The sequence below is a fragment of the Dermochelys coriacea genome, chromosome 6 (assembly GCF_009764565.3).
Source record: "Dermochelys coriacea isolate rDerCor1 chromosome 6, rDerCor1.pri.v4, whole genome shotgun sequence".
NCBI lineage: Eukaryota > Metazoa > Chordata > Testudines > Dermochelyidae > Dermochelys > Dermochelys coriacea.
This window is the reverse complement of record NC_050073.1, coordinates 82,946,640-82,971,818: the sequence shown is the minus strand read 5'-3', so window position 1 is coordinate 82,971,818 and position 25,179 is coordinate 82,946,640. Positions and strand designations below refer to the sequence as shown.

The 25,179-nt window shown below is 40.6% G+C and overlaps 1 long non-coding RNA gene across 1 annotated transcript; it reads left to right on the top strand.

The window, feature by feature from the left end:
• The first annotated feature begins 19,983 nt into the window (after window positions 1–19,983).
• LOC122460743 lies at window positions 19,984–23,578 on the top strand. The gene is made up of 2 exons (XR_006282219.1): window positions 19,984–22,573; window positions 23,154–23,578. It is a non-coding gene; the product is annotated as an uncharacterized LOC122460743 (long non-coding RNA).
• The last annotated feature ends 1,601 nt before the right edge of the window (window positions 23,579–25,179 follow it).

Here is a 25,179-nt window from a genome sequence, read left to right as displayed (position 1 = left end):
AAGTGATCTAGTTGCATGGTTACCTTTGGTGTGTAGTTATTGTTGGTTCTTTACTAACAAGCAAAGAATGACCTTAAGTCAGACTTTAACTCCATCAAGTAAACAAGTAATTGGACTGACGATATCAAAACCAGAAGCGAGTAGTGGATTTGAAGCTTGTCAATATTCTGCTGCTTTTATCCTCTCTGGTTGTTTTTATGGGCAGTTATAAAATCCAAATATCCCTCTCACTCTCTCCTTTACTAAGTGGTAAGCAAAGAACACGGCTTGAAATAGACGGCTGCTCAACTCTCCACAACCCATGTCCAAAAAGTAAATTTGTTTTCTAAAGGGGTTAACAAAATATAGCACCGTATTCTCCACCAGTGCACACATGTAATTTCCATCAGCATCTATAAGAGGTATTGGCACATAATGAGGGAGAAACGTGTGCCACATTGTGTATGACACTAGAGAATCTCTAAAATGGTTCATATTACATCTCTCTGACTAAAAAGGCTATTAAAAGTGCCTCAGATAAGTTTTCCAAATCCAGTTGAATATAATAAACAGACCCCCAGTATTAACAACAGGGTATTTGTGCCTTATGTGCCTGTCATTTCTGAACTAATAAAATAAGTTTCAAGAGCCCAGCAGGCACTAAATACAGCGTTATCTGATGGCACATTGTCATAGGAGTAAAAAGAAAAGGAGTACTTGTGGCACCTTAGAGACTAACAAATTTATTTGAGCATAAGCTTTTGGATGCTGTAGCTCACGAAAGCTTATGCTCAAATAAATTTGTTAGTCTCTAAGGTGCCACAAGTACTCCTTTTCTTTTTGCGAATACAGACTAACACGGCTGCTACTCTGAAACCTGTCATAGGAGTATATCCCAAAATGCTTTGGGGAGTTAAATGCCCCACATTTCATTCAGCAACAAATAAAGGCAAAGGAAGGGAGAAATTAAGAGGTGAAGACAAGGGAGAAAAAACATGCTTCCTGAACTTACTAGATGGAGCATCTGTTACCCTGGCAAACCAGGTGCTAGCTCAGGCTAATGTCCCCATGCCTCAACTGAAATCAGTCTGGCTCACCTGGGTGTTAGTATTGTTAAAATAGGTTTTAGAATGATAAGAATGTGATCTGTGTTTAGACTTTATGGAATGCTTGTAAGTTGCTGCCTGCATTGATTTCACTTATAATATCTGGACCCCATGTTATAAGGTAATATTTGCATGGTTGCAGTGTAAGCCTTTGTAACTGTGTAAATCATCAGACAGCAGAGAAACATTAACTAGTGTGACATGCTGGTCTCCACAGAAATTGTTATGTCCTGCCTGACAAGGAAAGCCCATTGATGCCAGACAGACTAGAGTGGAACATTAAAAGGGACAAAAGACTTTGTTGTTTACTCTCCCCCTCCCCACCCCATGAAGATGAGACTTGGAGCAGATTCCTCATTGGCTGAGTTTGGCATCTGTGACCACTGCAGAACCTCCTACTAGCTGTCTTGGGAATTAGCTCTGCACCCTCTTCTGGTGGTGTCTCACCCACCATCACCTCTGCTCCTGGACTGATGTGACTCCCAGAACCACAGCATCTTCTTCATGACACTGCCCTCCAGCTGTGCCACTCTCTGTATTCCTCACTTCTGGGATACATGCAATCTCTTCCCAGCCACTTCCCTCAGTGGCAACTGCAGTCCATTGTCCCAGGGCCACGTCCCATGCAGCTTCAGCACCCTCTTCTGCCCTTACTTCAGGGCCTCAGCCTGCAGGCCTTAACAGCCCATCAGGAGCTCTGTCTAGCTCCCCCAGCCAGCCCCTACTTGCAATACTGCATTGTCCTAAGTGCTAGGGCTTCTTCCTTCTGCTAGAAGCCTGGGCTTCTCCCTTCAAGCTCCAGGCAGCTCCTGAACTCTGCTCTACCTGCAGCCCTTCTTATATGAGCCTGCTGGCCCATGATTGGCTACTTCTCTCAGCCCCTTTCTCATTGGCTGCCTCCAGCACAGTCTCCCTCAGGCTGCTTTTAACCCCTTTTCTGCCAGTGAGGGGCAGCCGCCCCACCACAGCATCTCAGGCAGAAAGGGAATAAAAACTCCTACTAAGGAGGAACTAGATTGTTATGCTGCTTGTACTGGGGTGGAGGTGGGGGGAAGGATTACGAGGCATAAGCAAAAGATCTGTAGTGCTTAGCCTGGGTTAGCCCTAAAGGATATATAGAATTTGCTTATTATAGAAGGTTCTATTACCTTTTGAAATTTAAGATTAGAACTCATCTGTATGTATATGTTTACCTGCTTTAACTTTGTAAATAACTCTCTTATTTCTTTTTCCTATATAATAAATCTTTAGATATTTTATTATAGGACTGGTACAAGCACTGTTTTTGGTGTGAGATCTAAAGTGCAATTGACTGGATAAGTGACTGATTCTTCGGGATTGGGAGTAACCTGAATATTGCTGTGATTCTTGGTGTAAGAGACCATCCATCACGAAGGTATGCTTACTTGGGTGGCAAGACAGATTAGGAGTACCCAAAATGACTGTCTGTGGTTATGCTGTTAATAATGCCTGAGCAGTTTACACTTGTTAATTGGTTGGTGAAATCTAAGTATAGAATTCACCACCAATTTGGAGTTTGTGCCCTGATTCTTAATGGCCTGCCATGAGTTTAGTATTCATGCTCTTGAGTCACTGTCATGAGGCAGAAAGATACAGAAAGGCTGTTCCAGATGGCAGGAACTGCAGGGAAGAAGACTCTTGCATCAACAATGGCAAGATTGTGTGAAGGAACAAAGAAGAGCCCAGTGTTACATGAGCAGATGGACCATACATGGAGGGGAGGGAGAGAGTGAAGCTAAAGGTCTATGAGGTGGGCTGGAACAAGTCCATGGAGGGTATAAACATGATATCAGCATCATTATAGCTTTGGATTTGGGGGAATATTAAAAATGGTGCTTATGTCTTAAGGACCTTATTCCCATATACCCATTAGAAAATACAGTATGCAATGTTGTACAGTATATCGTGTACAGTATTATGTTGCTAACTCTCATGATTTTGCCATAAGTCTCATGATAATGATTGTTTTCCTTAAAGCCCCAGCTCTTGGAGTCAAGTGGATATGTGATGATTTCAGCCTTCATTCTTAAAGAAAAAGTAAGTTTCTAGCTGTAACGGGATGTGCCTACCCCATGACACTAGCCCTTGTGGCTGTGGTGAAAGCTTCCAAATGTGATCCCAGTGCACCCTAAAGGCTCAAAAAGCAGAAGACAAATTAAAAGAATACCAGATCTATTATTTGTACACAATCTCATGATTTCTGGTGAACCTTACTCATGATTTTTGAACATTTGGGGTGGACAATACTGCTATCAACAGCAGCATAGTCTATACTGGAGAAAGTAGACATGCCATACAGCAAAGCTTAAAAGAACCTACAGTTATTCTTAGTGCCATGCTGATCAAGTTGTTACCTGTACAGTGTACCCCCAATTATCCAAATAGCCTGGGGGAGATGGATTTTATCTGGCTAATCAGAAGTTTGGATAACCAAGAGGGTAAGAGCAGTATTGCAGGAGAGCCCTCATAGCTTTGCTGTCATGTCCCTGCTCAATCACTCCCGGGCTGCAGCTCCATGCACTCCCACTTCTGCCCTCCAAATAATTGCATGCATAGTTGTGATAGGGACAGGGAGAGGCTGTGGGCCAGAGCAGAGACCCCTCCACCACCCCCCAGCCAGGATTCTGCTCTGCTAAGACTGCAGCCTTCTCTGTACCTTGTGCCTGCCGGGATTGGATGTCACCGGCCCTGCAGCAGCCGAGGGAGCCCTCTGCAGCCCCACTGTCATGGCCCCACTCACTCCTGTGACAGCGGGATGCAGGGGGCTCTCTGCACTGCCTCTGGAGTAAGGCTAAGAGTTAGTCATGGGTATTTTTAGTAAAAGTCATGGACAGGTCACGGGCAGTAAACACAAATTCGTGACCCATGACCTGTCCATGACTTTTACTATAAGCACCCCTGATTAATCTTAGTTGCTCCTGTGGCTGTGGGGCACAGCTGCTCTGGGGTGGGGTGGCCCGGGGCACCGCTGCTGCTTGCAGGGAGGGGCGGCCTGGGGGTCAGCTAGCCAGGGACGCTCCAGCAGTGGCCGGTGCGGCCAGCTGCTCGGCCAGCCCTGGGGTCAGCCACAAGGGCAGCTGCAGCAGTAGAACTCATGGCGGTCCTAGAAAGTCACAGAATCCATGACATCTGTGACCTCTGTATAGACTCGCAGCCTTATTCTGGAGCCATTCAGTTCGCCTCCCCCACAGCTAGGGGTTTCTGCTTTCTTATCCAAACCTCTGCATTATCAAAAACCCTTCCTTATCCGGCATGGGGACAAGAAGGGGATTTGGATAATGTGGAGGTTCCGATAGTAGGGTTTCAGAAAATCAGGAGTATCCTGTATTACATTCTATGACTACCAGCAATAAACAAGAAGAAATGGTTTAGAACATGCACTATGCAAAAACTTCTCAGGTCACGTAAAACGAGTTTGACATGATTTCTGTTATACCTGTCTCCTTTGTGTTTTAAAAAAATAATTAATTATATGTAATGTATCTTTGAAAACATCCATTTTTATTCAATTTTTGAAAAATGTTTATATTAGCTGAACAGTTGTATGACTAATTTTTACCCAAATCCTTGTAGGATAATTGTATATAAATGACATCTCCCTTTTAAAAAGGTGATGGCATTTTAAAATGCACCTATCTGCATCTTTAGGCACCTAAATACCTTTACAAATCTGGTCCTGAGCCTCACACATAACGGGATATATTCTCTTCCTAGAGTATCTGCAGCACTCCCATTAAGATTAATGGGTGTGCAATGTGGAGATATGTGCTATCAGCAGTTAACCAATTGGAACTGATTGATCTGTGCAAGGTTGTAAGGTGCTTTGGAAATGGAAAGTGTTTTGTGCTATAGGTTTTAATATCTTACCTAACAAGTAAACAATATTTAAGGTAATAACTCAGAGCATACCTCAAGCTTTTGAAAGAAGAGTCAGTGCATGGGAGATTTATACACAGAGTCCTATTTAGTATTAATGGGAATTGTTCTGGTACCTCCCCTGTGTGCTGGGGAAGACTAGCTCCTGTGTTAGGTAATGTACCAACAACAATAATTAATTGCTTGCAAAATGATTAGGAAAGTGAATGGTGTATGCTCTGTTTGACCTGCTATGGAGAAAAGAGCCTGCGCTCCTTATGTCAAAATACCTTTTCCAGGTCCTTGGGCCCTGTGCTGAGTACAGGTTGGCTGGACCTGGTCATTGAGCCAACTAAGAGCAGATTCTGTTCAGAGCAGAGTGGGAACACCACCTGGTCACAACACGTCCACCACCCACCCCCTTATCTACCCCCATTCGCCCAAGATGTTTTTCATTCATATTTTGAAAGCATGGCTTCAATGAAGTAACTATGTCCCTCGTGCCTTGCTCCTCATTCTTCCATCAGGCCTTCATCGGTATTTTAGAAATGGCCAGTGTCTGCACAGGTAGATATTTGCCACGATCAGAAGCTGTGTCAAGAGTTAGCTGGTTGAGACATGTAAGTTTGGCAGCTTTGTCTGTCTGTTGGTAGAAGCATGTTGCAGATTTTCTGTCTTTTGCTTCAGAGGTAGGACTGGCGTAAGTATGAAAGAGTTAAATACCAGTGCAGAGGAAACTAACTTTGGTTGATTTTATCAATGGCCTGAAATTAGCTTTTGATTAGGCAGTGGAAAAATTGGGTCAGCTTCATGGCCTTGCCTAAGACTTCTTTGTGTGGCTTCAGGAGCACAAAGAGGACTGACAGCTGCCTCAAACAGGCAGCTGAAAATTCTCCCCACCTGCTTCCCACCTTAGGGCCAGTGGGGAGCTTGTCAGGGGCATCAGGAGACAGGCACCTTTGGACTGCTCCAAATTATGCTGGGAGCCATTTTATCCCCCAACACCCAGAGCTCGGGGGAATGGAAAGGTAATTTGTCATCTCCCTCCCTCTTCAGCAGCAAAGGGTGTAAGCGCGGGTCAGTTTAGGAGATTGCACTGTGTCTTTGGCATAAGAGCCAATTGGCTTTGTAGGACTGTAGCTCCACTAATATGTGGACTTCATTATTTCTCAGGAAAAATGCTTGAAGTTATTTCTTAAAAGCCTCAAACCTGTTCCTAGCCCTGCTATGTTTTATTGCTTCTTACATCCATGCAGAGTACTGTGTGCTCAGATACCAAGGAGGAATAAGATAAGTAAGGAATTATTAAAAGAAATATATATACTCTTCCTACTTTAGGAGGTGGGCAAAGAGGGTACATGCTGATTTTTGAGTGCACTGGCCTTGCCTTTGGGACTTTAATGTTATAGGAAATGTAATAGTGTGTAAATTTGTATTTAAAATACTTATTCCCTCCCAGAAAGAAGCAAGTGGGGCAGTGGCCTGTACCCCACGTTTTCTGACTATGTGTGTGTTGCAAAGTTCTGCAATTTTAATGACCAATGGAACTTCCATACTTGTCCGTTCTGCACTTTTTATTGGTTAAGTTCACAGAAAACCCACATAATTATTGCATAATGCCTTCATGAATCAAGCTCATAGTGTGCAAGTCAAGTAGCAGTAAAATAAGTGTGCTTCATATGTTAACAATTATGGGCTAGATTTATAAAAGCATTACACATTGTTTGCATTGGGGTTTCTAAGTATTTTATTCATAAGAGTGTTTAATGCACCTAAAATAAATCCACCTTCCTTCTGAAAGTCATTAAACGTTTGTCTCTCTGCACAGATTGTCATTATGTATCATAGGAATGTATCACACACAACCGGCTGGAGCATCCTGCTCAGACTCTCACAATGTCAAGCATTTTATTTTTCAAAAGAAAAAGGCAGGTATGTGAGTTAGAAACAGCTGAAGCTATGTCTAATTTGTGTTCCATTTTCAGAGGTTCAAGCTACAATTGTAGGGGTTGTCCCGTGCATGCCTGATCCGCCCCTAAGGCCAATGGATCTATATCAGCTAAGGATCTAGCTTACAATGTGTAAGTCATGGCAGAATTTGTGCCAATGGGATAATCAGAAACACTAACTCAAGGCCTTACTCAGTTCATACTTACTGTACCTCCATTGACTTCAGTGGGTCTGAGTCTCCCATTACTTATACAGTTGCAAATCAGAAGTAGTAATTTCATTCAAGACAGTGGAGTTAGAGCAGTATAAAAGTGGTGTGAGATGAGAATCTAACCCAATGTGTTTACATTTGCTATAAATTAGGGTAGAATTTGGCCCGCTGAGCTCAATAACAGACATACAATAGAAGGTGTACAGAGAATATAGGATCAGACCCAGTGTGTTTTTGGTATTATATATCATAGCCATAGTGTAGATAGGAGCACATGATTAGGTTCCTTTGTACTACAGAACTTTTCTGTAAATTAATGTATTCACAGCCTAAAACAGGCATTTTTCACACTGGAATAGGACATAGTATATCTGCTTTCTAATAAATCATTTTCTCATTCCATTTTGTTGAGAAAATTAATTAAATTTTCCTTTAAAATAGTTTAACGTTTGATATAAAACGTTAAAAAAAGCCATGGTGAAGGGTTCAATTCAGAAGAGAACAAATGGTGCTGTAAGGGGACCGTTGGCATAAGTCCAACATAATCTTCTTTCATGTTAACCTTCCTCTGAGAATTCAGAGAGGTAGTAGAGTTTCTGAGAGAAGATCCTGTGAACTTCCTGATATGAACATACGATCACTTTGAGAGAACTGCATGTTTTCATGCAACCATATTTCCTGGCCAGGTATAATGTAGCCTTTGGGTAAACTTCCACTGCCAGGCAGAATCACCTAAATGTCCAGTTTTTCCTTTTGGAACCAGTCACTCTGCTTTCCTACATGAAAGTCTTTAATGCCACGTGTATGTGTGTGTAGGTGGTGAAAGTTTTCCCATGTTCTTCACACTGATTAGCCCTGGTAGGTATATCTGAACCATATTTTCTAAAATAAGTTATAGAAATATGTTTTACCCCTTTTCTTTCTTTGTTTTTGAGAGACCCCCTAGACATCTGAGCATAAGATTAGTCTTTGTGCCTACCGCAATTTCATATCCCCACTCATATCTTGGACTGACACCTCCTTTATCTTCTCCCTGTAGAAGAAATGCTGAAGGAAAGGATTCAAAGTAATCTTTCTGTATTAGAGAAGATATAAATTATTAAATGGGAAATAGGGATGTTCCTTCCAATTTACTTAATCAAACAGAATTTGCTTCAATGTGCTTTGGCTCAGACCCTGCATTTCCAAATGCCTATCCCAACAACATGCACTGTGCTCAGTGTAAAACCCAAGGGCAGTCTCTTTGATTGTTCCAGTATCCTGGTCCAGGAACTTGGAGTAAGGGCTAGCCCCACACTCAGGGAGTTTTTTCTGAAGGCTCTCTTCTGAGAGGGAAGCTCGGAGTCCAGGGATTCATGGGGAAATTAAGTTCCCATCCCAGCCAGTTCAGCAAAAGGAGCCCTCATCAGCAAAGGCACCAGCTGCAAGGCCCAAGATTCAGTGTGCAACCTCTCTCTCCTAAAGCATACTTCAAACTGCCTTGCCCTGGCAACTGCTGTTATTTTGGTGACAGAGCAATAAGGAATGTGGACAGAGAAAGAGAAAGTGTTTTGCTGAGGAGGGGGTCTCTACATGATTATCAGTGTGTACTCTATACTAGGAGGCATTGGAGACTGAGTGGTATTCATTAATTTATTATAGTTATGGTAGTGCCCAGGAGCATTAGTCATGTATCAGGATCACAGGCACTCTACAAATACAGAACAAAAAGCCAGTCCTTGCCCCACAGAGGTTCCTGTTACACTAAGATTTCAGACTGTCAGCAGTGAGGTACCATCTCTATGTTCTGGGGGGTTCTCTTTCTGCCTTAGAGTTGGCCGCATTGTCTGAACCAGCTCTGGCTCAGAAACAAGGAGGGGCTGTCCCTCAATGCACCTCGTTGGGCTCTTCTCCCCACAGACATGGTTTTGTTTGTGCTATCGACTGGCCCTACCACAATGCACAAGGGAGTTAATGCTGCTACAAGCATTATCAGCACACGTAAAGTCTATAAGCAGCATTAGCTTCCAACAGCTTCTAATGTGTAACACAAATCACTTGACCCTGGAAAAAAGTCACCAAGAGCAGCTATTCACCAGCTCCTCGCCTCTCCCTGGACACACATCTTTTTCTCTCCTGCCCATTGGCCGTGCAGATCTTTTGCAGAGACTATGGCAGCTAGAAAAGATGATACTGTCCCTGCTCAGCAAAGGCCTCCTATGGTTTTTTCCTGAGTATTTTCTCCCCTTTGCACCATACAGTGGGGAAAAGTATAAGGCTCTTTGTAAATTGTAATGGGTTTTTGAGCCCCCACATTTTGCATACTCCTTTAATGCGCGTGCACATTATGGGTTTGATCTAAAGTTCACTGAGGTCAATTGAAAGCTTATAATTAATTTCAGTAGGCTTTGGATCAGGACTTATGTGCTGCCATCTTGTGAAAAATTAGAGCCCTAAAAATGGGAGAACTTTAAAAAGGTTCTAGACCTGATTTTCTAAACTGTGGGATTGATTCTGGTCTTGGTGACCCTGGGTTTATACAAGCTTTACTCTGTTGACTTAAGTGGAGCTCCTCATGAGCTCACTATAGGGAATCTCACAATCAGATCCTTTGTGCATAAAATTAACAAATGTGATTCCATGTTCAGAACAGGCGATTGAACAGCCAGTGGCCAGTTGGGTGCATACCTGACCACTTACAGATTTAGTTGTCCAAATTAGGTACGCAGCTCTGCACACATTTTTTGCATATGCAATTTCATATTTTCAGTTTAGAAAAACAGGCCTCTGCATTCAAAACACTTTCCATCCAGGCCCTTTTAATCTTCCTAGCTGTTGCTGTTTGATGCATGTCTTCCTGAAACTAATGCCAGGCCTTGACCCTCCTCTGATTTGAGTGTATTTATTTGTTTTTACACACCTAGGGCCTGAGCCTATTCCCAACAGAAATCAAGGGCAAAATTCCTATTGATTTCAGTGGTGCAGGAAATCTAGCTGCCACAGAGGTCTCAGGAAAGATAATTATCAGCCCACTTAACTCACTACTCTAATGTTTTTGGAGCCTTCAGCTCTTGTAAAAGAAAGCCAAACATCCTCACTGATGTCATTTATATTTTAAAGGAGACATTTATAGACTACAATGTTTTACATTTGTTTATGCCACTAAAACTTCCAAGTAGGGTGCCCAGATGTCCTGATTTTATAGGGACAGTCCCGATTTTTGGGTCTTTTTCTTATATAGGCTCCAATTACCCCCCACCCCATCCCAATTTTTCACATTTGCTGTCTGGTTACCCTACTTCCAAGCCTGCAAAGATCAGTTGGGTTTGATATTTGGTCACACACAACACATTCCCACAACCACAGTGATTTCATAGGGAAAACCAGACAACTGCAGATTGTTTGATTTAACTCTAGGGGGCACCAGAGACACTGTTTTGTTTTGTGGTCGCATGTCACCTTACTAGTTTCTGTCTCATGGGATCTCCGGTGTCTATCATGTAGCATTAAGTGATTGTCCATATTTACTATGTATGTGATTAATGAATAAAAGAGCCAAGCATAGTAATGGTTCCTTTCAGGCAGAGGCAAACAGTGATATTAATTAGATTAACTCAAAAAAAGAAAATGATTATGAAATATGAGCAATTACTATTTATATAGAACATGATGTTTTCTGATTAATGTATATTGTCCCTGACTTGGCCTGATTCACCACTGTTCTGCATCCTGTGTAATTCTTTATACTTGTGCAAAGTGGGTATCTAAAATGCTACCAGAGCAGAATGATAGGAGTTTATACCCACTTAGTAAATGACTCTATAAGGGGCAAGGCACTGGAGAATCAGCCTTGTTATTTCTGCAGTGAATAAATATGGACTGAAGCTGTTACTCATATTAGTGTTGTAGCAGCTATAAATATTTGGACCATCACAGTTGCTTCATGCGGTAGTGTTCTACCTGCACAGGTCCCAGCATATTAGAGAGACAAGATGGTGAGGTAATATCTTTTATTGAGCCAACTTCTATTGGTGAGAGAGACAAGCCTTAAAGCTTACCCAGAGCTCTTCTGCAGGTCTGGGAAACATGCTTACAGTATCACAGCTACATACAAGGTGGAACAGATTGTTTAGCATAAATAGACCAAGAAAGTGTTTGTATTCATGAGAGGGATGCTTCAGACTTTCACCTCTAGAGGGGGATATATGACCTTTGTTCTATTTTCTACTTTATTCTACTATTTTTTTCTCAAGTTTCCTTTAAATAATATTTTTTTACCCTGTCATTATAAATATGATTTTGCCTTAGCTAGAAACAATGTATTATGACAATACATTATAGGAATCATTTACAGGGTATGCATTTAAGAAAAAAAACATATTCTGTATTTTGAAAGGAATTGGGCACTCTTGTATCCCTCTAGATAATTTTTAAGCAGGGCTTCAAATATGTACAAAATTGAAAAAGGTAGCTGTCATATTCTACTATGTATTTCAGTAGTGGAATTAACTAGCATTGTCGTCAAATATGGTATGAATACCACATATATTTGATTAAACATTCAATAGATAACCTATTTCCTAAACAGGTAGCCTAGATATAAGTAAAGGATGAAATTCTTTCCTAGTATAATCCTAATGAAGTCAATGGATTTCAATTCAGGGATGAATTTGGCCCACCGTGTCACTTTTGAAGAGGCTTATTTTTAAGTTTATGAGTGTTTTTAAAATTACAGAGAAACTTACGATCAGCTTCTCTAAATAAAAAATGGGTGTCTAGATTAAGATGCCTGCATTTTCGTCTTCTGTGGTTCTGTAGACGTGTGAGTCTCAGCAACTGGTGGAGAAAAGACCTTCTACTTCACAGCAGAAATGATCACTCATTCTCTTTGTCTTGTAATTTACAGAGAGTTTGAAACACTGGACCTTGTGGAAACTGCTTTGTAATTAATAGGAGTGAATAATTGTTTATGGCAAAAAATACCAAGAATACATGTCAGGAAATATTATTTTGTTTAGAAGTAATGTTTACATGCATTTCATGTAATTGGCTAATGGTTATTACTATCTAGCAGCATATTATTATCAGGCTAAAATACTGGGTCCTGAACTTTATGCATGTGGGCCTATGCATGGTGCTTAAAATTAATCAGGTGTGTAAGTCTTTGCAGGATCTGTGGCTTGGATTGCGCTAAAGTTAGAAACATTCAGCAGTGCAATCGGTTAACTATGAACCAATGCAAAACTTACAGAAGCCAAAAAAGCTGAAGTACTTGGTACAAGTTATTGGTTAGTCCCACAATGATTCCCATGGAAGTAACAAGAATATCTTCTTTAAACAAAAATCTCCTAATATTTGTTTCATTTCTCTCAACATCTGAAGCAGAGGCAATCCTTTCTAGCTGCCAAATCCTGGAACTGATCTGATAGTCTGTTTCACACAGTGAGCTAGTGAACCACATTTCATACCTGAGATGTCACATTTATATGAGCTCTGTAAGCAATTACTTAATCGGGAAAAGCTTTGTTTCCTTTTGCCAGAGGTGAGGTTCAGATGGCCTAGTGCTTGCCTCCTCTTTCATGGAGTCAGGGACAAAGGTGTAAAAGCAAGAGTATAAGCTCTGCAGAGTGTTTACAGCTCCACAGACCCCTGCCACAGGTGCTGTACAGGACCTGAGATCTGAAGGAATGAAGGGGAGGTGTCATAACAAGCAGAATAGTGTTGAAGTGATACCCATTCCCCATAGCAAACTCTGTCTCTCAGTCACAGAGAGATTCTGGGTATAAATGATGCTGAGCGCATTGTATGTATGCAGTGATGTATGCTACATGCTGGTTTGCCTTGCCTTCTCCATTTCTGCTTGCTCTCCATAAGAGATGAATGAGCAGCATGGCCGCCTATGCTGTTTTGCAGGGGTGGGGGAAGGCAGGAGCTAGCAGATCTTTCTGGTGATGGCCCTGGCTCTAGTAGAGCAATTCTCAACCTTTAGCCATCCGGGACTCCCAACAGAGCCAGTTTTTGCTAGGTGCCTCTCCTAAGCCATGAGCTGTAATACTTTGGTCTAACTTCAGTTTTTGGGTTTAGTATGTAGGTGCTGCGTGGTGCTGGTGGCCTGTGATATACAGCAGGTCAGACGAGAAGAGCTGGTGGGCCCTTCTGGCCTTCAACTTTGCAGGTGATATTTTTATGATATTTAATATACACACCACATTTACAATATATTTGTGTATGTTTTCCAACAATGTCTTTGCAATGTGTTCTCTGCGTGGATCACCACACATGCCTGGCAGTGCCAGGGGCTTTTCCCTAACTTGGATCACTAAATACAGAAAGTTATGTTAATGGTGGCAATTTTGCTTCAGTTAATGGGCACTATTTTTAGTCCCTTTTTCAGGCATGTGGAATATCTATCTTAGTTCACTTTTTGCTACTGTCCAAGTTTTTTCTATTGGCAGGGTTCGAAGCTCTGTCATTAACTGGAGCAATAATGGCTGGGACTAGAAGGCTGGCCTCTGGCTTCCAAATGTTGTTATTGAGACATGAACAGAAGTTATGAGGCTATCTCTTGTACTAATACAGAGGCTTTCACATTTAACAATTATATCACCTGAGAAGCATATTTTGTTGTTTTCTGACATAGGAGTAAGATTTGGAAACAATGGTTTCTAGCAGCAACACAAAGGATTCACCATTTTGTGGCAGGCATCTGGACTGATTCATTTGACAAAGGTCATGAACTGCCTCTAGGGATGTCAAGTCAGGTCCTTGGCTACCTTGGATCTCATTTTGCTTTGACATGTGTCTTGGCCATAAAGAATGCTGTGTCTGCTGAGTTGCAGAAATCCTTCACAATATCTTTGTTAAACGTACTTTTGTGACCTTTAAAAGGCCATAACGACAGATTGCCATAAGCAATGGCAAGAATTTTCCAGACAATGTAGAAATTATGAATAGAAAATAAAGATGAATAGATAGAAATACCTGCTATAGATTTCCAGATTCACCTTCGAATTATTTGTCTTTCGGTCATACGTCTTTGAAAAAGTAAAGTATTTCCAAATGAAGAGCAAGCTACCAAAGATCAATACAAGCTAATTCATTTTAAAACAGTGATGGCTTTTATAGGAGATGCAGTTAGGAATGCAAAATATTTTCCAGTATATTTTATTTTGCCAGCAACCTGTTGAATTGTGTCACTAGGAAATTAGAAATGGGCAAACCAGCTTTAGAAAATGGATACCATCTTCTTCTCCCACCTAGCTGTGCACAACTCTTCATCTGTTTCAAAAAACGAACACAGACCAAATTGTTGAAGTAGTTTATGGCCTATTGTTATGATCTGAGTTACCTTTTTCATTTAGCTAGAAGATGGTAGTGGTGCACACTCATGTGTTGATGTGACTGGATTATCATTTTTGTTATTACTGAGAACTTTCTAGGTTAAAAAGTCATTTTGCTGAACAAGGCTGTTTTTGTGTCTTAATTGTAGCGTATAGTAGTTTAGTAATGGTTATTGAGACTTGTCCCACTTAACCTCTTTTTGCTTTTCTGCCTATGTTCTTCCCATTAATAGGCATGACTTTTTAGGTGCCAGGTATCAATTTCTGATGCTACATTGACTGCCTGGGCTCTGAAGGCTAATTTATAGTTTATACTTAGGGCCCTATCAAATTCAAGGTCCATTTTGGTCAATTTCACAGCCAGAGGTTTTTTTAATTGGTCGGTTTCACTATTTCAGATGTTTAGATCTGAAATTTCATGGTGTTGTACTCATGGGGGTCCTGACCCAAAAGGTGATTATGGTGGGGGGAGGGGGTCACAAAGCTGTTGTAGGGGACTCATGGGATTGCCACCTTCATTTCTGTGATACCTTCATAACGGGGCAGCAGCCCCAGAGCTTCCCGTAGGGGGAAGAGGCTCCCAGAGGTGGAGGTGAATCTGATCTCCCTATGCTGTTGGGAGCTCCCCCACTGGGGGCTCCTAGCTGCTAGCCCCAGCCAATGGTGGATTAATGCAGGGATGCTCTGGGAGCCTCGGGGCAGATGCTCCAGGGCTGCTGCAGCACAGAAGTGAGGACTTACCACCCTCACTGCTGCGCTGCCTCTGGCGGTAGGTCTGATCTCCCCACCCAGAATGGCCATGCAGGGGAAGGACAAGTCCTGTCCCTCCCCAGCCCAGCCAGGACTAGCAGCTAGGAGCCCCTGGCTGGGGCATTCCCAGAAGCATGGGGAGATCAGATTTCACGGAGAAGGGCTTATTTCAGGGTCTGTGACATGTTTTTCACAGCTGTGAAATTGGTAGGGCCGGATTTATACTTCATATTACTATGCTATTTCAGTCCATACTACTATGCTGTTTAAATAACTTTTCATTTTCAAAGCGTGTGTGTTCAGAGAAAGATACACATTTCACCAATGTTCACACAGAGGGCAATAATCCTATGGATGGTTGTGTCGCTACATGATAGGAACTTGTTTTTACATATCTCTATGAGGAGATACCCAGTGACAAAATTCAAGATCAGTTTGTGGAGGAAATAGCCATACTGTGCATATCTGAGCAATTTGTTCTTGGGACAGAACTATGTTTATTCGAGCTTGGAATGAAAACTTGGAATTTCCATCCCATGGAAATTCTGACATTTTAAAATCCCCTTGTGTCTTAAATCAGAGCAAAAAGTCAAAATGATAGAATTTCCCTTTAAACAAAATTTCTGAAAAAATTGTTTCAGAAATAGTGAAACGACCTTATCAAAGGGCTTCATTTTGACTTTATCACTTCAACTATTCTATCCTATTCAAGTTGAAATCATAAAATAGCAATGAAGCACTTTGACCTCATTGTAATGAAATGTTTCAATAACTTTTCCTTGAAAATTTCAACAGAATCAATACGTTCCAGTGAAATGTTTCTATTTTGTTGAATCAGCTTTTTCAACAGAAACTAGTTCCACTGGAAATTGTCCAATCAGCTCTATTTTTTACAGAAAGAAGTACAGTATTCATAGTTGGCCAGAATGAGTCTGCTCTGGTTCAGGGGACTACAGACCATGTCCAACTGTTAATTAATTAGCAGTGCAATTCCCAGCTCAGCACTTATGTTTGTGGGGGCAGACAAGATAGGGTACATTTTTCTACATCCTGGTAGCTGTGTTAATCTCAGTACCTAATGCCACCAGTATGAAAAGTCAGGTCATTTCAATAAAGCATGCTGCAGTCCTCACTCCAGGAGTGAACTAGATATATTACGGTTCACTGATTATGGCCATTTGCCTCGCCTTGTTCATAAACCTCTTTGCTACGCTGACATTTGCACTTTCAGTGCTCATGCCAGATAGACAACCCTGGAAAATGTAGCACTTGCCTTATCCTTAAATCAAATACAGTACAGTTCAGTGGCACTGCAATCTTCCCTACACTGACTGATAACATGCCCAAGTGACATGAAGTGACTGTCTCTGATTGTGAAAGGATGAATGTTTACATGGCCCACTCCTTTGAGTTCTCTGCTGAGGCTTCCAGTAAAATGTGCTAATCAGTGGCAAATATGCTGGTGACTCTTGTGATGTCATCTTCAGTTCTGAGGGAAATGGACTGTTACCATCAGCTCATTCCACATAGACTCCCACAACAGCCATGAGATAGTAATGCCTGTGAATCACTATCAATCTGGGCTGGATTTGAACCAGTGACCCAGGGGTCAAAAGCACAGTATTCCATTAACAGGGCTGTACATCTTCTAATACCTTATCATAGATTTCCTAGGACTAGACTGTAGCTGGCCTCTATGTAGGCGTGCTAGGGCAGGCACTTCTCTTTGCTAGCATAAGTTTGGGAAACTAGTTACCTCAAAGGTAACTCACTGTGCATTGCTTATGTAGAAGCCCATATCCTGTAATCCCTGAAGGCCTTGATGAGGCATCATTCCTCCCAGGGCCCCAACATATAGTTTTAGGCACCTTGGAGGATCTAGGCTTAGCTATCCTTGGTTTCCCATTGTGAGGTAGGTGCCTAGCTTTTAATATCTCATTATCTCAAATAGAGCTGGACAGCATATGAATTTCCTTCTTACTATGCAAAAATGTACATCTACACAACACTTCCCAAACATTGGCTGGGTGCCTATATACCAAAAGGGGTTTCTAGTGGAAATCCTGAAACTGGAAATAGGCAGGTTCAATGGGCCAAGTTAAAGGGAAACATCAGACATACTTCTTTAAAAAAAATGGATAGAGCCCTATTAGAAGCAGATATCTGATAACTCAGTCACTGAATATCTCTTTTGCCCCAAGGTTTTTTAATCTGAACCTACCTGAAACAATCTTTACTGTTGATGCTGTACTAAACAATCTGCAAAAATACAAGGCCTGATTCTCATTTACACAAAGACCCCCCTCTCTGGCAGTAAAGGAGCCTTAGAGTGGATGTCAATGTAATTTGCTCCAGCAGTATAAAGAGGTCTTAGCAGGATTGGCAACTCTCACAATTTTATCACGAGTCTAGCAATATTGGATGTTTTTCTTAATGTCCCGGTTCCTGGAATCATGAGGATATTTAAGAATGTCAGTTTTTGTTTTTTAAAAAGATTAAGTTTCCTTTATGTTTGCAGAGGAAAACTTGTAAACATGACACAAGCATACCCTAAAGGTTCAAAAATCAGGGAGTGAATAAAAAGAACCCAAAATATATTTTAAAAAACACATATGTGTTTTTTAAGCCAATCTCATGATGATGGGAGGGGAAGAAGGGGTGAGTTCATGACTTTTGAAAGCCAGGATAGCAGTACTGCTTTAGTGTAAATCAGACATGCAGCATCTATTGATAGAACTTACAATTTCTTGTGCTTGTATCAGGCACATATCATAGAACCATTGCCACTTTTAACAAATTTACATTTATTGTGACCAACATTTTCAAACTGGAGTGCTGAAAGTTAGGCTCCTAAATCCAGAGATAAGCCCCTAAATAATAGTTCGATACTTAATGATGGATATCAGAACCTAACTTTAGGCATCCAGGTTTGAAAATGTTGGCCCAAAGCCACACCACTTAGCAGCCCTGTATAAGTAAAGGCAATGATAAGGGTTGTATATTGTTTCCAATATAAACCCCATCTTGCAAAGTTTTATAACTCCTCCATAACCATAGATGTTGACAGGTAGTATTAAACTACTCTGTATAGAAATGTTGGGCTTTACATGTTTCTTAATAGGTTAGATAGTGACTCAGACTGTACTCGCAGGCAAGGGAATAGGCAGTTGGGTACAGGAATATAGAAATTAGTGGGTCTATTTGCCCACTTACTGCCTTCCTGGAAAAGGATGGGGAATAGCTGGCACCTTGGGTCCATCCCCCTCTGCCTGCTGGCGTGGGGCTTGTTACCTATTGCTGGCATCGTTCAGAGCACTGGTTTTCAACCTATTGACTGCGGACCCCTGGGGTCCAAAGACTATGTCTAAGATTTCCAAAGGGGTCTGCACTTCCATTAGAAATATTTTAGGGTTGCAAATGAAAAAAGGTTGAAACCCACTGGTTTAGAAGTAAATTATTACCAACAAGGAGGGAGCGGAGAAGGAATTGTGTCTCAGGTGTGTCAATGAGGCTCAATGCCTCCAGCTGCTACATGTAGATTGGTGCCTGAAATCACAATCTAGCACAGTCTTTACCAGATAAACAGTGCTCCTCTTTAAAAAAAAAAAGATGAATTTACATGATAAAACAGCTCTTTCTGTGCAACTATGATTATGAATGAGTAAATGATATGCCATTTTTTGCCTAAATGCCTATAGGCAAATCTTACGTATTTATACACTAGACAAGTGGTTCCCAAACTTGTTCCGCCACTTGTGCAGGGAAAGCCCCTGGTGGGCTGGGCTGGTTTGTTTACCTGCCGCGTCTGCAGGTTCAGCCAATTGCGGCTCCCACTGGCCACGATTTGCTGCTCCAGGCCAATGGGAGCTGCTGGAAACGGTGGCCAGTACATCCCTCGGCCCGCGCCGCTTCCGGCAGCTCCCATTGGCCGGGAGCAGTGAACCGCGGCCACTAGGAGCTGTGATCGGCCAAACCTGTGAACGCGGCAGGTAAATAAACCCGCCGGCCCGGCAGGGGCTTTCCCCGCACAAGCGGCAGAACAAGTTTGGGAACTACTGCTCTAGACTATAACAGGTCTAAACAGGCTCTGATGATCTGTGATACCAGTTCTCATACCGTACTTTCAGAGAATGTTAAGGACTAATTTATGCAGAGAAAGGAAGGAAATTCAGAGTTCTGGATGAAAACTGATTTTAACTCAACCCATCTAGGTACCGTAAGATTCTTATTCCATGCCACATTACCAGGCCTGATTCTCTACTGCATTATCCCTGTTTTATGCTGGTATAACTCCATTGGTTTATTGGTATCATCTGATTCTCCACTCAGTTGCATCAGTTTTTTATGTGCCAGAGTTCTAATACCTAGGCACAATGGAGTGAAATTCTGCTTTAACTCTTCACTTTCTTAGCATGTAATCCGTTCTCCTTACATTGTCTGAATATGGTCAGAGAGGTTTAATTCAACACTTATTTTTATAGCAATATTTTTGAAGCAATTGTCTTCCAACTAGCACTTGCCCATTTAGCAATAGTCCATTTTTGTAAATTCATTTGTTTAAGGTTTCCTTCATGCGTGCAAGCTGAATACATTGTTAACCTTGTTGAGCAGTTAGACAGTTACATAGCACTGCAACATTTCAGATCTTTGTCAAGAGCTGAAAGCCTTCTTTCTCTGTGGATGTTCTGTAAACTTGGTGTGGGAAGATGGTAAAGAAGGGAATAAAAATTTAGAGCTAAATCCTCAGGTAGTGTAAATCTGTGTATTTCATTGAAGTCAATGGGATCAACAGTTGTGGGTCTGTGCTTAACTTGAAAACCCCCCTATCATTCAATATTCATTTTCTTCCACAGGATTAGCTAAGTCTTTCTTCACTCTTATTTTTTTGCTGCTATTCCTTTTTCCTTTTAAAAAAAGAAGTCAGTAAGTTTATTTAAAAGAATATGAGATAACGATGACTATTTGTCAATATAATATCTTATAATAAAATATATTAGTGATCTTACTGGCACATGATTGTATATACTTACATTGGATAACATTCACTAAAAATCTTAGGCCTGATTCACTGCTGTGTTATCCTGAATTTACACTAACGTAACTCCATTGATTTCAGCAGAGTTGTACCAAGTTTAAAACCAAAGCAGTGATGAGACAGACCCTCTTTTTCTTAGGTGAGGTACCTAAAATGTAACTCTGCAATTCACATGCTAATAATAGGTGAATTCTGGATCTCTACTGAGATTAGAAGAATAGGTGAAGTGGTGCTGTAATGGTATCACACAAGTGAAAATGTAAAAAGTGCTTGTGAGGGTCAAAAAGAGGCAGCCAGAGCTAGAACTGAACTGCTCCATGCACATACATTAATTAAGTGAAATAAAAGCTTTTCCTGAATGCTTGGAGAACATAGAGATCAGTGCTGTACAGCACAGGACATGTTAGAAAAAGCTGCTGTTGACACAAAAGAAAGACGGAGGATATTGTGGTTGCAGCTGCAATACAGCTGCCACATACAAACAAATTAAAACCCTCCGAGGACCAAAAAACACAATAAACTGTGACATAAATTAAGCAAATAAACATTTTTTCTCAGCAGTCCAAGAACACTTGTTTAGAGTTTGGAAAAGCATGCAAGGATTTCCCAGCTGCACAAAGAGTCTTTACATGCCAAAGAAGCTTAAGATCCAGGTTTGTCTGTTAAAACAGCATATGCTCACTCTCCTGATAACTAGGTATAAATATGATGTTTTTCCTCTGTTTTTATCCATATTTTAAGGCTTCTAATCACACACACAGATCCACATGGAAACTCTTGCTATTGGTGTCAATACAGTAGAAGCTGCACACATTAACTTTTAAAGTAACTGTTGCACTATGTATTGATGCGCCAACATAGTTTGCAAATGGTACTGTATTAATAAAGCAGCTAGGATTTGCTATGAGGAGGTTTGATCATGTGAAACCCGCCAACCCATTCCACCCCACTCACACTTGGTTGCCGAGAAAGTTTTGCATTACTTACAATTTTGCATTACTTATGCTGATTTACAAAACCATTCACAAGCAGAGCCCAAGTTACCTTTCTGAGTTAGTAACTCTTTCCTCTTCTGGTCAGCTGGGGTCAACTGATACAGGTCTCTGCATCTTCGATACTAAAATGTGTCACTTTGGGTGGTCGCTCTTTCAGCTATTGTGCACGTGGAGCTCATTGCCTATTGACATTAGCAATGTCGCTACCTTCCCTGTGTTTAAAGTCTAAACTCAGGACACATTTGTTTTCATTGGCCATTAGCTGGTTGCAAATTATTATGAATTTTGAAGGATGAACTGGTTTTTCTTTTAAATTTTTATCATTGCTGTGAAGTGTTTTGAAATGCATCTGCATGATAAGGCATTCAGAGTTGTGGTTTTTTCCCCTTTCATTTCATTTTTGTTTTCTATTTACAAATACAATCAGCCAAAGATACAGCAACACAGAATATACAGTGGAATTATTCAAGTGCAGATAGACTATTTTCTCCCTAATGTAAAAATGTTGTAGACCTAAAGGAAGGCTCTACAAGGCAACCCTTTTGAGAAATACATAAAATAAAATGAAACAGTTACTGTTTTAAAACAAGCATAAAATATTTCACCAATTGAAATAGCTATCAGTCCACCCTATACAGAACATTTAACCTTCTATTGAACTAAATCAAAACACGGGAACTTTAGTCTATCAGAAAACAGCCAATTCATAAGAGAGGAGTTAGCATTTTAAATAATTATTTATTGCTATTTTATTATTATTCATTAAGTGCTGCAGGCATGCTTGGTGTGGTACTAGACACGGAAGATGACACAGTCCCTGCCTGTAGGAGGTTACGTGTACTGTTTATCAACAGCTTGATTACCAATTGACTGAAGAAGAGAAAAATTCCATTTTAGAAAGACACTGCAATGAATCAAATCTAACAATAGGAAAGTGGTTTAATATCCCTCTGCTAGGACAAATTCCATCAGACAAAAATGATTCCAAAAAGGTCAATCATTAAAAAGCATACAAAAATAAATAAGAGTCATAGTAAGAGAATATTGCCACAGGGAAAAATTCGCTCTCTCACTGGGAAATACTCTCAATAAATGCCTCCATCACCTCAGCTTTCATTTAGCAACAGAAGGCCCCCCCAAGAATGTTTTGTTTTATTCTAGTGGAAATGAGTCAGAGGCTGTTCCTCATTCATGTCATTGTGTAAAGGCATCACAATATGATACATGAGATCATGGAACTGTTCTCATATTAATCCAGTAAACAAGATGGAAGGCATGAATGGATGAGCCTAACCCTGGCTTTCATGACTTTTGGAGTATAAGTGAAAACCTTCATAGACTGCATTATTACAGTAAGTATGTTAACTTGGTATTAAGAGAAGAAACTACAGGGTTTTTTAAGTGGGTAGCAACTGCACTATGAAGTGCAAAGAGATTATTAGTGAGAAGATGGAAAGAGATGAGAATTACAAGGACGGGTATTTGAATTTAGCAGGGATGGCAGCATACAAAACAATTAGCTAGAAGAAAAGGAGTACTTGTTGCACCTTAGAGACTAACAAATTTATTTGATCATAAGCTTTCGTGAGCTACAGCTCACTTCATCGGATGCTCACAAAAAGCTTATGCTCAAATAAATTTGTTAGTCTCTAAGGTGCCACAAGTACTCCTTTTCTTTTTACGAATACAGACTAACATGGCTGCTACTCTGAAACCTGTCAATTAGCTAGAAGACAACTCAGCTGAGTTTAGAGCTATATGGGATGAGCTTGCCAAATTCCTAAAGAACACAGCTGATGTGCTAGGACACTAATTTACTGAATTCAGTACACAGTGTGGCAAAGGAAGGGAGGGGAAGGATAAATAACCATTTATTTGCTTTTAATTGTTACATGTGTTTTCTTCCCACTCCTCCTCTTTCTATCCAATCAGTTTTATTTATTTATTTAGGTCTGATCATGAAGTCAATCAATGGCTTGCCATTTATGTCAACATGGGAAGGGTCAGGCCTAAATTCTGGGATAGTTTTACACTTCCAAAGATCAAAATTCAGACTGTGTTGCCCACTTGCTCCTTCCCAGTGAAGCTAGTGTGATGGCACAGCTGTGAGTCAATGCAGAATGTACTCCAAAGTTCAAAAATAAAGAGACTGCTTGAGAAAATATTGTAGTGATCCAGGCATGAATGTTAACCTATCACAAATTAGTTCACGTGTTAATCAGCTGAACAATTTTCCTGATATGTAATTGGGGATAGACTTGTAGTGAAGTGCAATTGTCAGGCCTATAGGAGAGAAATTGACTTTTCATGTCCTGTGTATTTCTATATGTTATCATAAATTCTAATAAAACGTTATTCAAAATCACACACTTTTTGTATTTTATTTCCTTTTTTAATTGTTTTACTTCTTGACGGAAAGCTATATGAGAAACGTCAGTCATCCTTGGATCACTGATGTGATCACCTAGAGGGACACGTTTAGAATTGCTACATAATATTATATCCAGGGGTACCCAGGTATCAAACACCACAGAGTAGCCTTTAATTTTAAAAGTGCATATGGAAATTATTACTGCACATGTGTCATAGCTTTTCTGCATTAGAAACCATGGCCATTTAAATTGCCTTTAAAAATAAACAAAGGCATTAGACTCAAATCCTTCTCCCAGCGAAGTCAAAGGCAAACCTCCAATTGACTCCAATGGTGCAGTATCAGGCCTTTAGTCCATTATGAACCACTTGTCCACTCAAATGTGATTTTAATACTTATTTAGCATTTTTGCAGCATTTTATATAGAGCACTGTCCAAACATTAACTAATGAGTCTGCACAGCACCCAGAGAGGTAGGCAGGTTAGTGTATTTATCTCTATTTCATAGGGCAGGGAAACAGAGCCAGGAAAGTAGCATGAGTTGTTCAAGGCTACACAGTGAGTTAGTGACACAGAGCCAAAATTAGAACTTAAGCCTGCCTGCGTCTCAACCCTGTGCCTCTGGATTCTGCAGCTTTGCCTTTTGGCAGAGAGGCTGTTTCAATAACTCAAACACCAACAACATTTGAAATGAAAACTTTCAGACTGTTTGCACTCTTGCCATTTAAAAAGTAACTGAATAGACTGGCTTTGAAATGGTTAAAACAAATAAATCTAAGTATTCTCTCCTTACTCATACTAGGGATGTAACATTTCAGCTCACAAAATATGTAATGAACAGAGTGCCCAGCCTTTGACTATAACACCACTAAAGAGGAGGTCTCCTCTAGTTTTGTTTTGACTGGTCTGTTTATAATACAGAAAAACATGTACAAGGACTGTAAAATTGTTCCTTACATCCTTTTATTGACTAAGGAGCAGGGTCGAGCCCATGGTTAGTAGCAGTAAAATTTGTTCAACCCCTGATGTTTCCACAAGAAAGTGACCAAAATGAAGATTTAAATTTTAAAAGTTTGGGGGCGGAAGGAGGATGGAAGCAAAAATTTGTAGGGATAGAAGAGGAGAAAAGAAAGGCACAGGGTGCCTATGGGGAGATCTGAGATACAGAAAGAGAAAAGGAAGATGAAGCACTTACTATAAAATAAAACCTTTTAAATTATGCAATATGTTAAATCATATACCCCAAACATATATACATAAATTAGGGCTGATATTTGGTCAGGGTCATTTATTACTTCTTAGTTTTAGAGTAAAATTAAATATAAAAATACACTACAGTAAATACTCAGCACCCATCTCCGCAACTTGAATTTCTAAGAACAAAACAAGAATGGCAAAAATAAAGTTGAGTCCAAACCACAAAACAGAGATGCCTATTTTGAACTCTGCAGCTGTAGAGGATCATTTGGATACAGGGTTTTGCTTTCTCTCAGCTATAGTCAAAAGTAAAAAGGAGAGCTTTGTGGTTTAGATGTTTGTTTCTGCTGTAACCTCTCTACAAACATTAATAGCTGGAGTGGCATTTCT